The sequence below is a fragment of the Trichechus manatus genome, unplaced genomic scaffold (genome assembly GCF_000243295.1).
Source record: "Trichechus manatus latirostris isolate Lorelei unplaced genomic scaffold, TriManLat1.0 scaffold00020, whole genome shotgun sequence".
In the NCBI taxonomy this organism is placed as follows: domain Eukaryota; kingdom Metazoa; phylum Chordata; class Mammalia; order Sirenia; family Trichechidae; genus Trichechus; species Trichechus manatus.
The window spans coordinates 24,585,099-24,599,428 of NW_004443956.1; positions in this window are offsets into that span (position 1 = coordinate 24,585,099).

Sequence of the window (14,330 nt, forward strand, 5' to 3'; positions counted from 1 at the left end):
TTTGTTAACTTTCTTTGTGGTTACCATGAAATTTACCCTTATCTTCCTAAGTTTAAACCAGTCTTTTATTACTTGATATCACCTTGACTTTCTCTGCATTTGAAAGTTCTATGCCTACACAGTTTATTCTCTCTTTTATTGTTCTGACGTTGTAGTCATTTACAGATTGATGTCTCTGGTTCCCTGTTGTAAATCTTTTAGTTTTGTTTTATTATCCCTTCATTTGACTCTTTGAGTTCCAGGATTGATGTTTGTATCCATTTTACTTAGTTTTTTGGATCTTTTCTGTAGAAGGACAGCGTGGCGCCATGTTGGCTCTGCCTCCTCATTGAAGCATTTTTATGATGGCTACTCTAAAATTTTTGTTAGATAATTCTAGCACCCCTTTAATCTCAAAGTGTCGTTATTGTCTTTTTTCACTCAGCTTAAGATCTTTCAAGTCCTAGAGATGACAAGTCTTTTTATTGAAACCTGGACATTTTATTATGATGTTATTAGACTCTGGATTATATTTAAACCTTCTGTTTTAACTGGCTTTTTTGACATTTCTTCATCAGACAAAGGGGAAAGGTGCTGCCCCATTACTGCCAGGTGGAAGTAGAAGACCAAGTTCCCCACTCAGTCTCTACTGATTCCTGAGAGAAGAGAGGAGCTCCTCATTACTGTTGAGCAGAGATGAGAGGTCTCATTCTGCACTAGGCCCCACTGCTTCCCATGTGGCCTCCACTGACACTAGTGGAGAGGACGGCCTCTACTACTGGACAGTGATGGAAGTCCTGACTCTCCACTAGGCCTTCCCTGATGCATCAGCAGAGAGGGGCTTAATAACACCTTGTCATTATCAGGTTGGGATGGATGTCCAGGCTCCCCATGTAGTCTCCACCGATGCCACAAACTGAGGGGATTTCTACTTGGCCTTTCCTGATACCACTCCAGCAGGAGGTCTTGGGGTACTTCATTACTGTCCAAGGGGGTGAAGCCTAGGCTGTATACTTGGCCTTTGCTAGCATAGGTGGAGTTGGGACAATAGTTTTTTCCTGAGCCGCAGTAGAGCAGTATTATCTAAAAGTTTTCTGACTTGCTAGGCTGCACCTTTCCTGGTCCTTTGGGTAGAGAGAGGGTTTTGTTGTTGTTGTTTTTTGTCTGCTCCCTATCGCGTTTCCAAGTTCAAGTTTAGGATATATGAGGCAAAAAGAAAACCCAGGGAACTCACCACCATGTAGTTCCTCAGGTCCTAAAGTCCTTAGCAGGTCTATCTTCTCTCTACATTTCACAGTCTTCTTCTTATTTATTTTTTCATGTATAATATCCAGAATTTTTAGTTGTACTTAGCGGGAGGATTAGGAAAAAGTACACTTACTCTATCTTTGTGGTTGCAATGTAACTTTACAATTAGAATTATTATGATTGCAGAATATTGAGACAGAATTTTAACAGTAATAGAGAAGCAATGGAAACTATCTTGAGGAGGGACTTAGGGCTGGATACAGTAATTTATGAGATTTTGGGTTGACTCTTTGTGAAGGGATACTTGCAGGATGTTAGCTAGGAGACTCCTCCTTTTATTTAATGTGTAATGATACATGGAAAGATACTTATGAATAGGTAGGCAAGAAAAGGGGCTGAAATCAAGATGTTGGCAGGGCCACACTCCTTCCAGAGGCTCTAGGGGAGAATCCATCCCTTACCTCTTCTCTTCCAGTTTCTGGTGGCTGCTGGCATTCAGCTGGCTTGTGGATGCATCACTCCAGTCTCTGCATCAGTTGTCACAATGCCCTAACCTCTTCTGTCTGTGTATCAAATCTCCCTCTACCTCTCATAAGGACACATGATTGCATTTAGGGTCCACCAGATAATCTCTCCATCTGAAGACTCTAAACTTAACCATATCTTCAAAGTATATTTTGTCATATAAGGTAACATTTACAGGTTCCAGAGATTAAGACATAAATATAGAGGACCATTATTCAGCCTACCACAGGGTTCCTCACTGAGCTTTGAATCACACACAGGATATTTATTTCAGAAATTTACTTACTTTTGTTCTGGAAAATGATCTGCACTAGAAACTTATCAACAGTGATCTTTCAGCAAGACAAAGGAGAAAATATGTTTGACTACAAAATACATTTTGAATATATACATAAATTTGAATATGTGACTCATTTTCCTCCACAAGGAAAGCAAGACCCACTGTTTAGTATAGAGTGCAAGTCAATATGGAATTATAATTAATATGAGCTGCTACATAAATAATTGTGCTTGGCTCATGATCATCAATCTCGAAATGAGACAGGTGCATGCAAAAATTCCAATCTACCAGGTGCAGAAGACTGTGTTCTAAACCTGGGAATGCCACTAGGTGGTTGTGTGGCTTTAGGAAATTATTCTCACTCTTCGAAACTTAGTTTACCCATATGAGTAGTGAAAAGGTTGGACTAAGCTAATCACTGAAGTTCTCTCTAGCCCTAACATGTTGTGAGCTTAGGGGCATAGTCCAGCCAGTAGAGGATGATGCTTCCCTGGGCTTTGATTTTATCAGCAGGGTGTGGAAGTTTCTGCTATTTAGCAGTTGTTCATGCTGCAATAACCAGGGTAGCTGGAATAAAGAAGACTCAGCTTCCATTTGAACGTACCATATTAGTGGTGGGAGATATCTTTTCTACCTTACAAGTTTTATCTATATGCAAGAATTGGACAATTGAATCACATTTTCCCTTAATTATGCATCTTCCCAGATAGCTTATTTGTCTGGGAAGCACTAGAGTCAATTCAACCCCCTTCACCTCACATATTATAGCTTCAGAATACTTACTAAAGAAAGCTTAGTTAAGGCTGAGATCTTTTAAATTAAAGTCTACAAAGAAAAATAGATTTGAATGAGCTTTTCAAATTCATTCAGGCTTTTTATTAATATCCATATTCAGTGTTACCCAAAGTGCTATGTTTGAGAGAAATCAAAGGAGGGACACAGGAGTTTCTTAGTCAGAAGTTGGGCATCAGGGTGTATAGAGAAATGTACACTAAGAAATAGCACTTTATTTTTCCTTGCTTTAAAAAAAGCCTAACCAAAAAACCCACTGCCATCAAGTTGATTCCGACTCATAGCCAGATAAAGTAATATGTTAGTAGCAGAGTCATTTAAGACCTATCTGCTGAAATTAATTATTTTTCAGAAAATTCTTTTGTTTTCAGAAAGAAGTGTAGTTAAGTTACTGGTTAGTTGTAGAAGATATTCAGGATGTCAACAAGACAACCTAGGAGAAGCAACCACAAAGATTTTGGAAGGAGCAAATTTATGGACACTTCTATAAATAAGTACTCACAGGTAGGATCAGGGTCATATGAACCAAATGAAACTTCATTTACAATATTCTTGACCCAATGCTATATTCTGGAACAGTAGGGATTGAAGGCTCTTCAATCCAGTTGAGAACTTGTCCAAAGCATTCCTGTGCCTCTAAAAATTAGCCTAGTCTATTATCCAAGAAAGGAGTCCCTCGGTGGCCCAAACAGTTAAGCGCAGCAGTACTAACCAAAAGCTTGCAGGTTCCAACCCACTCAGAAGGCCCCTTGGAAGAAAGCCTGTGATTTGCTTCTGAAAGTTTACATCCATGAAAACCCTATAGAGCAGTTCTGCTCTGCTTGCATGGGGTCACCATGAGTCAGAGCATACTCGACAGCAACTGGTTTGGTTTTTTGGATACTTTGGGTGCTTTGCTTTTTCTGTTAAATAAAATTGAAGATAACCAGGCATTTGCATTATTATCAGTTCACTTTCAAAGAAGGAAAATACTATAGTTAGTTATCAGTGGTCATAAAGTCATCATTATATTTTATGCCAAATATTTTCCCCAAAATCAAGGTTTTATACCTATTTCTTCATGTAGTTTTTTTCATTATTTAATCCTGAGGGCTACCTAGAGAAGTAATTCTCACCTTAGAAACAGTTTTTACTTGAAATGTTTCATGTTAAGGTTTTAAAGAAAAGAGGTCCCACTAACTTTTCCTCATAAACTTCCAATTCGCTAATTTAAGCCATAATGGGCCTGAAGTACAATACTGACATTATAATATTCTAGAAACTAAGTTTTAAAAGGGATAGAGAGCCTGCTTAACTCTAAAGGAGGAGGAACTAGAAAAACTGTCATTTAAAACATCTGAAAATTTTCTACTTTCTAAGAGTTTGGGGTTTGAATTTACCTTTTTGAACCAGAACCTCTATACCTGGAGAGCTCAGCAGTATGGGGATCAGAAGCACAAATTCTCCAAGAGCGTCACTGGGAAGGATGTAAGTGGAGCCACTTCTGATTTCACCCCTTGCTTTCCAGCCCCATGTATTTTACCTTTTGATGACACAGCTTCATATGTAGATCTTTGTTTTAAAGTATTGTTGTTTTTGTTAGTTGCTGTAGAGGCAGCTCAGACTCATGGTGATCTTATATATAACAGAATAAAACATTGCCTGGTCCTGCACTATCTTCATGATCATTGGTATGTTTGAGTCCATTGTTGCAGTTATTGCATCAATCCATCTCATTGAGGATTTTTCTCATTTTGGCTGATTTTCTATTTTACCAAACATGATGTCCTTTTCTAGAGATTGGTTTTTCCTGATGATGTGTCCAAAGTAAGTGAGAAAAAGTTTCACTATCCTCACCTCTGAGGTGCATTCTGGTTGTATTTCTTCTAAGCTGATTTGTTCTTTCTTCTGGCAATCCTCAGTATATTCAATATTCTTCACCAACACCACAATTCAAATGCATCAATTCATCTTCCATCTTCCTTTTTCATTATCCAGGTTTCACATGCATATGATGCAATTGAAAAGACCATGACTTGAGTCAGGAGCACCTTAGTCATCAAAATGACATCCTTGCTTTTCAAAACTTTAAAGAAGTCTTTTGCAGTAGATTTGCCCAATGCAATATGTCATTTGATTTTTTTGACTGCTGCTTTCATGGATGTGGATAGCTGATCTAAGTAAACACTTTAAAGTATACACTGCAAATAAACAAATTGTAGTATATCCATAAAATACTATACTACTCAGCAACAAAAAAATGAACTATGATATGCACAACATGGATGAATCTTAAAATAATTCTACTGACCAAAAGAAGCCAAAGCACATACTATATGATTCCATTTATATAAAATTTTAAGAAAATGTAAACAAATATACAGTAACAGAAAGCAAATTGTAGTTGCCTGATGGTGGAGTGAGGGAAGGAAAGAGGAGTGAGAGGGAAGTATGACTAAGGAGCATAAGGAAAAATGTGGGTGTGATGGGTATGTTCACTATCTTCACGTGGTGATAATTTCACAGGTATATACATATGTCAAAATTTATTAAGTTATGTATTTTAAATATATGCATTTATTGGATGGTAAGGATGTCAATTTTACCTCAATAAAACTGTTTAAAAAAAATACGAGTATATACTGCTTCTTGGCAAAGGTCATCCCACCTGCATAAACTACCATCTCAGAGCTGGTACTTCAACTGGGTATTTAACAGGCCATTCCAACACTATCAGGCGGCAGCTTCTGGATGTTACAGTATATGGTACCACCGGTGGATTCTATGGTCATGGCTCCACTCCTGCACCTCCTTTGTTATAAAATATCCCTTGATCTGATGTAATGCCAATAAATCAAACACTCCATAAGGTCTTCTAGAGTGTGAGGCTGCCTGAGTTCCTGAGGGCAGAAAAGACAAACACATACCCAGAATATGCCTCTGTTCTGTTAGAATTGGAGTCCCTGGGTGAGGCAAATGGTTAAGCACTTGACTATTAACCAAAAGGTTGGTAATTCAAACACATCCAGAGGCACATTGGAAGAAAGGCCTGGTAACGTGTTTCTGAAAGGTCATGGCCTTGAAAATTGTATGCAGCACAGTTCTTTCTACTCTGCACACATGAGGTCGCTATGAGTCAGAATAGACTCGATGGCAACTGGTTTGATTTTTTTTTGTTTTGTTTTTTTCCTGTTAGAATGATCACTGGTCCTTCCAGGGTGAAAGGAGCCAAACGTAGTTAGCTTGCCAGCAAGTATATTTTCGTCTTTTTCATATGAATGTGAATGGCTTCCAATTTTTTTTTCCTGATATGGATAGAAAATTTTTTTGCCAAATCAATGATCACACACTCCATATCTGAGGCCATGTTTATGTGCTCTAGCAAAGACACCATGTCTGGGCATGTGGCTGCAATCAGGGCTACGTTTGCATCTTCCAGGTTCCATCTGATTTTTGCAGAGGCCTGACACCGTAAAATATTAAATGGAGAATATTGCCCTGTATTCTTCAGATTTTTCAGGGTGGCACTAACTTCTGCCATTCCTCCTTGGATATGATAGTGCACTTTACTTAATATCTTAACCAGTGGGAATTGGGGGAGGCAGTTTCAAAGGCCTTTACTTGGCCTTCTGCATTTCTACATTATTATAACTCCACAGACCCAGTGGACCACTGGGATATGAGTTTGAGCCAGGATTCCATTTGCTTCCTGGAACCCATATGCCCCCTCTCAGAAGATCATGATGACACTTCAGGTCTCTGGGTATCAATGTCAACTCAGACCCTGGGTCCAATAGTCTTCACAACATTTGGTATTTCCCTGTCCCCAGTGCACAGTTATCTGAGTAAATGGCAATATGTCCTTTTGGGAAGGGACTGGGTACATGTACAGTTCCTTCTTTTTGGGGACCTGGCCTCCTGGTTAATTAATAGGCTCCATGTGATTAGAATGTGTAAGTTGGAAACAAAAAGAAGGATCAATAGTTGGAAAATACATCCTCAGTGATAGAAACAATGCTAGAGATTACATGATAGAATTCATTGGAAATATCTTTTTCAACAAGAACATGTTCAGCATTTCTCAAGCTGAAAGAACTGAAGAAAAAATTCAAGCTTCAAGTTGCAATACTAAAGGATTCTATGGGCAAAAACTTGAATGATGCAGGAGGCATGAAAAGAAGATGGAAGGAATAACAGAGTCATCATACCAAAAAGAATTGGTTGATGTCCCACTATTTCAGGAGGTAGCATATCATCAAGAACCAATGGTACTGAAGAAAAAAGTCCAAGCTGCACTGAAGGCAATGTAAAAAGAAAGTTCCAGAAAAAGACGAAATACCCATTGAGATACTTCAACAGGTGCAATGCTGAAAGTGCTCACTCATCTATGCCAAGAAATTTTAAAGACAGCTACTGGACCAATTGACTGGAAAAGATCCGTATTTATGCCCGTTCCAAAGAAAGGTGATCCAACAAATGCAAAAATTATAGAACACTATAATTAATATCACATACAAGCAAAATTTTTCAGAAGATAATTCAAAAATGACTGTACCCATACATCGACAGGGAACTGCCAGAAATTCAAGCCAGATTCAGAAGAGGACATAGAATTAGGGCTATCACTTCTTACATCAGATGGATCTTGGATGAAAGCAGAGAATACCAGAAATATGTTTACCTGTGATTTATTGACTATGCAAAGGCATTTGACTGTGTGGATCTTAACAAATTATGGCTTACACCATGAAGAATGGGAATTCCAGAACAACTGTGCTCATGCAGAACCTGTACATAGACAAAGAGGCAGTTGTTTGAACAGAACAAGGGGATACTGTGGTTTAAAATCAGGAAAGATGTGTCAGGGATGTATCCTTTCACAATACATATTCAATCTGCAAGCTGGAAAAAAAATCTGAGAAGCTGGACTGTATGAAGAAAAACACAGCATCAGGATTGGAGGAAGACTCAGTAACAACCTGCAATATGCAGACGACAAAACCTTGCTTGCCGAAAATGAAGATGACTTGAAGCACTTAATGGTAAAGATGAAAGACTACAGCTTTCAGTATGGATTACTTCTCAACATAAAACAAAAATCCTAACAACTGGACCAATAAGCAACATCATGACAAATGGAGAAAATACTGAACTTGTCAAAGATTCCATTTTACTTGGATCAACAACAAACACCCATGGAAAAAGCAGTCAAGAAATCAAATGACATATTGCATTGGGCAAGTCTGCTGCAAAAGACCTCTTTAAAATCTTAAAAAGCAAAGATGACTAAGGTGCGCTTGACTCAAGCCATGGTATTTTTCAATTGCCTCATCTGCACGGAAGTAAAATTTTGCTGAAGATCATTCAAAAGCAGTTGCAGCAAGTACATTGACAAGGAACTCCCAGAAATTCAAGCTGGATTCAGAAGAGGACATTGAACAAGAGATATCATTGCTGATGTCAGATGGATCTTGGCTGAAAGCAGAGAATACCAAAAAGATATTGACTTTTGTTTTATTGACTATGCAAAGGCATTCAACTGTGTTGATCATAACAAATTATGGATACCATTTCGAAGAATGGGAATTCCAGAACACTTAATTGTGCTCATGAGGAACCTGAACATATACCACAAAGAGGCAGTCGTTGGAACAGAACAAGGGGATACTGCATGGTTTAAAGTCAGGAAAAGTGTGCGTCAGGGTTGTATCCTTTCACCACAATTATTCAGTCTGTATGCTGAGCAAATAATCTGAGAAGCTGGACTATCTGAAGAAGAACAGGGCATCAGGATTGGAGGAAGACGCATTAACAATCTGTGTTATACAGATGACACAACCTTGTTTGCTGAAAGTGAAGAGGACTAGATGTACTTACTGATGAAGAACAAAGACTACAGCCTTCGGAATGGATTACACCTCAACATAAAAAAAAACCTCACAACTGGACCAATAAGCAACATCGTGATAAACAGAGAAAATATTGAAGTTGTCAAGGATTTCATTTTACTTGCATCCATAATCAACACCCACGGAAGCAGCAGTCAGGAAATCAAAAGAAACATTGCATTGGGCAAATTTGCTGCAAAAGACCTCTTTAAAGTGTTAAAAAGCAAAGATGTCACTTTAGGGACTAAGGTGTGTCTGACGCAAGCCATAGTGTTTTCAATCGCCTCAAATGCATGTGAAAGCTGGGCAATGAGTAAGGAATACCAAAGAAGAATTGATGCCCGTGAATTATGATGTTCGTGAAGAATATGGAATGTACTATGGACTGCCAAAAGAACAAACAGATTGCTACTTAGAAGCGAGGATGGAGAGACTACGTCTCACATACTTTGGACATGTTATCAGGAGGGATGAGTCCCTGGGGAAAGACATCATGCTTGGTAAAGTAGAGGGTCTGCGAAAAAGAGGAAGACCCTCAAGAAGATGGATTTACACAGTGGCTACAACAATCGGCTCAAGCACAACAACGATCGTGAGGATGGTGTAGGTGTTTCGTTCAGTGGTATATAGGGTTGCTATGAGTCGGGACCGAATGGACGGCACCTGACAACAACAACAACGTATGCATACAAAAGCTGGACAATGAAAAAGGAAGAATGAAGAAGAATTACTGAATTTTAATTATGCTGTTGGTGAAGAATATTGAATATACCATGGACTGTCAGAAGAACGAACAAATCTGTCTTGGAGGAAGTACAGCCAGAATGCTCCTTAGTAGCGAGGATGGTGAGATTTTGTCTCACTTGCTTTGGACATGTTGTCAGCAGGGGCCAGTCCCTGGAGCAGTAGAGGGTCAGTGAAAAAGAGGAAGACCCTCAACGAGATGGATTGACACAGTGGCTGCAACACAACTACTAAAGTAAGGATGGCACAGGACCAGCAATATTTTATTCTGTTATACATGGGGTCACTGTGAGTCAGAGCCAACACAATGGCACCTAATGAAAACAGGTCGAAAACATGGTTAGGTCTGGAAACTGGGCAAAGATGCATCAGATTTTATTGCAACAAATTCTCTCAGCTTTCTGATCATCCATCCTCGATTTCTTTTGATTGTACAAATTGAATAGGAGCCTTAATGTCTATTTATTTTGGCCTTTGGGATGTCATGTTCTATTAGCCATTTCCATGACTCTCAGTGAGCCAGGACCTCCTGGCTATCTCGCTAATCTTGCTCATTAGTATAAGTGCTCCAGCCTGAGTTCTGATGCTTATTCGCCATCAGCTGGTCTCTATTGTTTCAGGGTCTGTGATGGTTAAGATTGTGTGTCAACTTGGCTGGGCCATGATTCTCAGTGTTTTGACAGTCATATAATGTTGTGATCACTTCCCTGTTGAGATTTGATACGTGATCACCCCCATGATGGGATCTGCTGTAAGTAGCCAATCAGTTGAACAGGACTGTGTAGGCGTGTGGCCTACATCAGCTGTGGGCAGACATTCAGGCAGGGCTTGGAGGCTTTTGCTCATTCTGTATCCTGCAGCTGGCTCCTGTTCGTCTGACCTCCAGTTCTTAGGATCTGAGCTAGAAGCTTACCTGTGGTCTTGCCTGCTGATCTTGGAATCTGTCGATCTTCACAGCCTGTGAGCAACAGCCTTGCTCTCTGGCCTGCAGATTTTGAGTTCAGCAGCCCCTTCAGCTACGTGACTTTGGAGAAGCCTCTTCCCTGTCCCAGGGACTTGGGACGTTACAGCCTGTACAACCACATGAGCCACTTCCTTGCTATAAATCTCTATCTCTCTCTATATATATTTATATGCTTTACTGGTTTTGCTTCTTTAGAGAACTCAACCTAAGACAGGGTCCAATTATCTCCATTGTTATATGAAGGAGCCCAGTTCAGTAAAGGCATCTCCTACCATCAGTCTTGGTCCACAAAGGAGAACCACCACTGAACTTCTTAGTGATACCGGTGCCCCTGTAACCAGAGAAGTCCTTGTTGCTGTAAGTATTCTATCCTCTGGGTCTGTTATGGATTGAATTGTGTCCCCCCAAAATGTGTGTTGGAATCTTAGCCCCTATACATGTGGGTGTAACCACATTTGGGAATAGAGTTGTTATGCTGATGAGACCATATCATTTGAACATCAACATTCAGTTTAAGAAATTGATTTATATCATTAGCTTTGCAGAACCTTACATTCTCTCTCCATTCTTCCACCCATAATAAGTAGTCTGAATTTTGTGTTTATCTTTGTTTATTGATATAATATCACATACATAGGCATAAACAATACATTGTACAATTTTACATTTTGAAACTTTACATAAATGAAATTATATTCTTCTGTGACTTGCTTTTTTACTCAACATTATGTTACTGAAATTCATTGTCCTGAAATTCACTCCTCAACATTGTGTTTCTGAAATGTACCTTCCACATTGCGCTTTCATTAGTATTAAAGTGTGTGGCTATAGTTCATTCAATGTCACTGCTGTATGGCAGTTATATGAACATACCACAATTATTCATTCTCCTGTTGAAGGAAATGTGAATTGTTTCCACTTTTGCTCTTGCAAACATTGATGCTTTGAGTACACTTGTTCATGTCTCACAGTGCACATTTGTAAGAAGTCCTCTAGTGTATATGTCTAGGAAAGAATTTTATGAACTATTTTAGCCCAATAAAAATTGAATTATGAATTTTTTCCCACAAATTAGATTATTTTACCCATCAAAATTGACACAAGAGAAAACCTGTCTACTCGGGAGACTCTTATGTAAATTTTTTAAAAACTAACTTCTTCCCACAAAGAAAACAACAAGCTCAGACAATTTTAAAGTTGAGTGCTATAAAAAATCCAAGGAACAAATAATTCTAATCCTACACAAACTCTTCTTTTCCTGTCTCCTGAATACCTGGCAGTGTGTATCATCTCCACCTCTTCTAGCCAGGCTGTACTGCGTGGCTTGGGAGCCACTTCCCTGATCTGTGCAGCTGTGCTGGTGGGATCCCTGGAGGGCATTTAAAAAAATTATTTATTTTTTTTTTTCTTTTTCTTAATTTCTCAGTTTCTTGTCTCTCCACTCCAATGGCAGGATCCCTCAGCACATTTTCTTTTTTGCCCCTGTTTCACTCTCGTCTCTCTCTTCTTTTCCACACTCAACCAAATTCCACACATCACAACCCCCACTCCTGCCTATCTGCAGGCACAGCCTACCGGAACCTGCCCTGCACTGACAGCCGGCTCTCCTCGTTGGCCCCAGTACATGCCATAAACAACCCATACCAGCCCTTCCTGTCAGCTGGACCTGCCCTGCTGCACCATAGCTGAGTGACTGGCCCTGCCTATTGAACAAGGAAGTGAAAAATATGTCCACAGACAAGCAAACAACAAAGAACAAACAGCCTGCCTGCTCAGACAAAAAAATTTAAAACAAAAAGCAGGACAAAACAAATCTACAATCAATAAACAACAACAACAAAACTACTGAGTGTCCCAAAGACAGCAGACAATATAAAAACATATATAAAAAAGGACAGGATGGTTCCAGTAGGCATCCAAAATATGACATCAGATGACTTTCCAGTAGAAGAAAAGGCACTAGAACTACCTGATATGGAATTTAAATCTCTAATATTCAGAGCTATCCAAGAGTTGAAGCAAAAAGCAGACAAAAATAAGGAAAAAATAGACCATTTCATGGAAAAGGCAGACAAATTCATGGAATATCAGACCCAAAAAATGGAAGAACTCAGAAAATTAATACAGGAACAAAATGCCAAAATAAATTCACAACTAGAAATCACACAAAAACAGCAATTAGAAATCCAAAAGATAAACAACAATATTTCAGAAATGGACAATGTCATAGAAGGGCTGAGGAAGAGGTTTGAAACAATGGAAGACAGGATCAGTGAAATAGAAGACAAACACTTGGATACAACATTTTTTGAGGAAAAATCAGAAAAAAGAACAAAGAAAAATGAAGAAACCCTGAGAATTACGTGGAATACAATCAAAAGCAAAAATCTGCAAATGATTGAAGTTCAAGAACAGGGGGAGAAAACAGAAAACACAGAGAGGATCATTGAAGAACTGCTGACAGAAAACTTCCCTAACATCATGAAAGATGAAAAGCTGACCATCCAAGAAGCTCAACAAACCCCATATAAGACAGACCTCAAAAGAAAAACACCAAGGCTTATCATAATCACAGTCCCTAAAACCAAAGACAAAGAAAGAATCCTGAGAACGGCTTGAGAACAGCGACAAGTCACATACAGAGAAGAAACAATAAGACTAAGCTCTGATTTCTCAGCAGAAAGCATGCAGGCAAGAAGCCAATTGGATGGCATATATAAAACCTTGAAAGAAAAAAATTGCCAACCAAGAATAATATATCCTGCAAAACTCTCATTCAAATATGATGATGAAATTAGGACATTTCCAGATAAAGAGAAATTAAGGGAAAATGTAAAAACCAAATAAACTTTACAATAATTATTAAAGGGAGCCTTTGGTTTGAGAACAAACAACATCAGACCACAGCTTGAATCTAGGACACAAGATCAAACCAGCCAGATATTAACCTAGTAAATGAACTCCCAAGGATTATACAAAACCAAAAGACTTACAATAGGGAACCAGAGAGGTTAATCTGCAAGTGACAATAACATCAGAACAATAAAAGAGGGAATAAACAGTGTAGGTATAGAAAGCTTTAATGGAAACAAAGGCAAGGTGATACCAAGTAATAATAGACTGGTTGAAACCTAGGAAGATAGGGGTAAATTTCAAGGTAACAACAAAGAAAGTTTACAAAACTATTCATCAAAATAAAGAAGAAAAACGTATTGTCTCAGTAAAAACAAAATCTACAAGAAAAAAAGAAATGAAACAAATCCACAAACAAAAGGAATTCAGCACAGGAGAGTAAGGGGAACAAAGAAATCGTGAGCAACACACAAAAAAAAGCACTACAAAATGACAACAATCAACTCACACCTATCAATAATTACACTGAATTTAAATGGCCTAAATTCACCCATAAAGAGATGGAGAGTGACAGAATGGGTTAAAAAAACAATATCCATCAATATGTTGTCTACAAGAGACACACCTTAGAAACAAAGATGTAAACTTATTAAAAATCAAAGGATGGAAAAAAAAACATATCAAGCAAACCGCTACCACAAAAAGAGCAGGAGTGGCAATACTAATCTCAGATAAAATAGACTTTAAAACTAAATCTACCATAAAAGACAAAAAAGGACACTATATAATGATTAAGGGGATGATCCATCATGAAGACATAACCGTAATAAACATCTATGCACCCAATGACAGGGATCCAAAATACATAAAACAAACTCTAACAGCACTGAAAAGAGAAAATGACAGTTCCACAATAACAGTAGGAGGCTTCAACACACCACTCTCAGTAAAGGACAGAACATCTAGAAAGAAACTCAACAAAGATACAGAAGACCTAAAGGGCACAATCAGCCAACTTGACCTCATAGACATATATAGACCACACCCAACAGCTGCAAAGTACACATTCTTTTCCAAT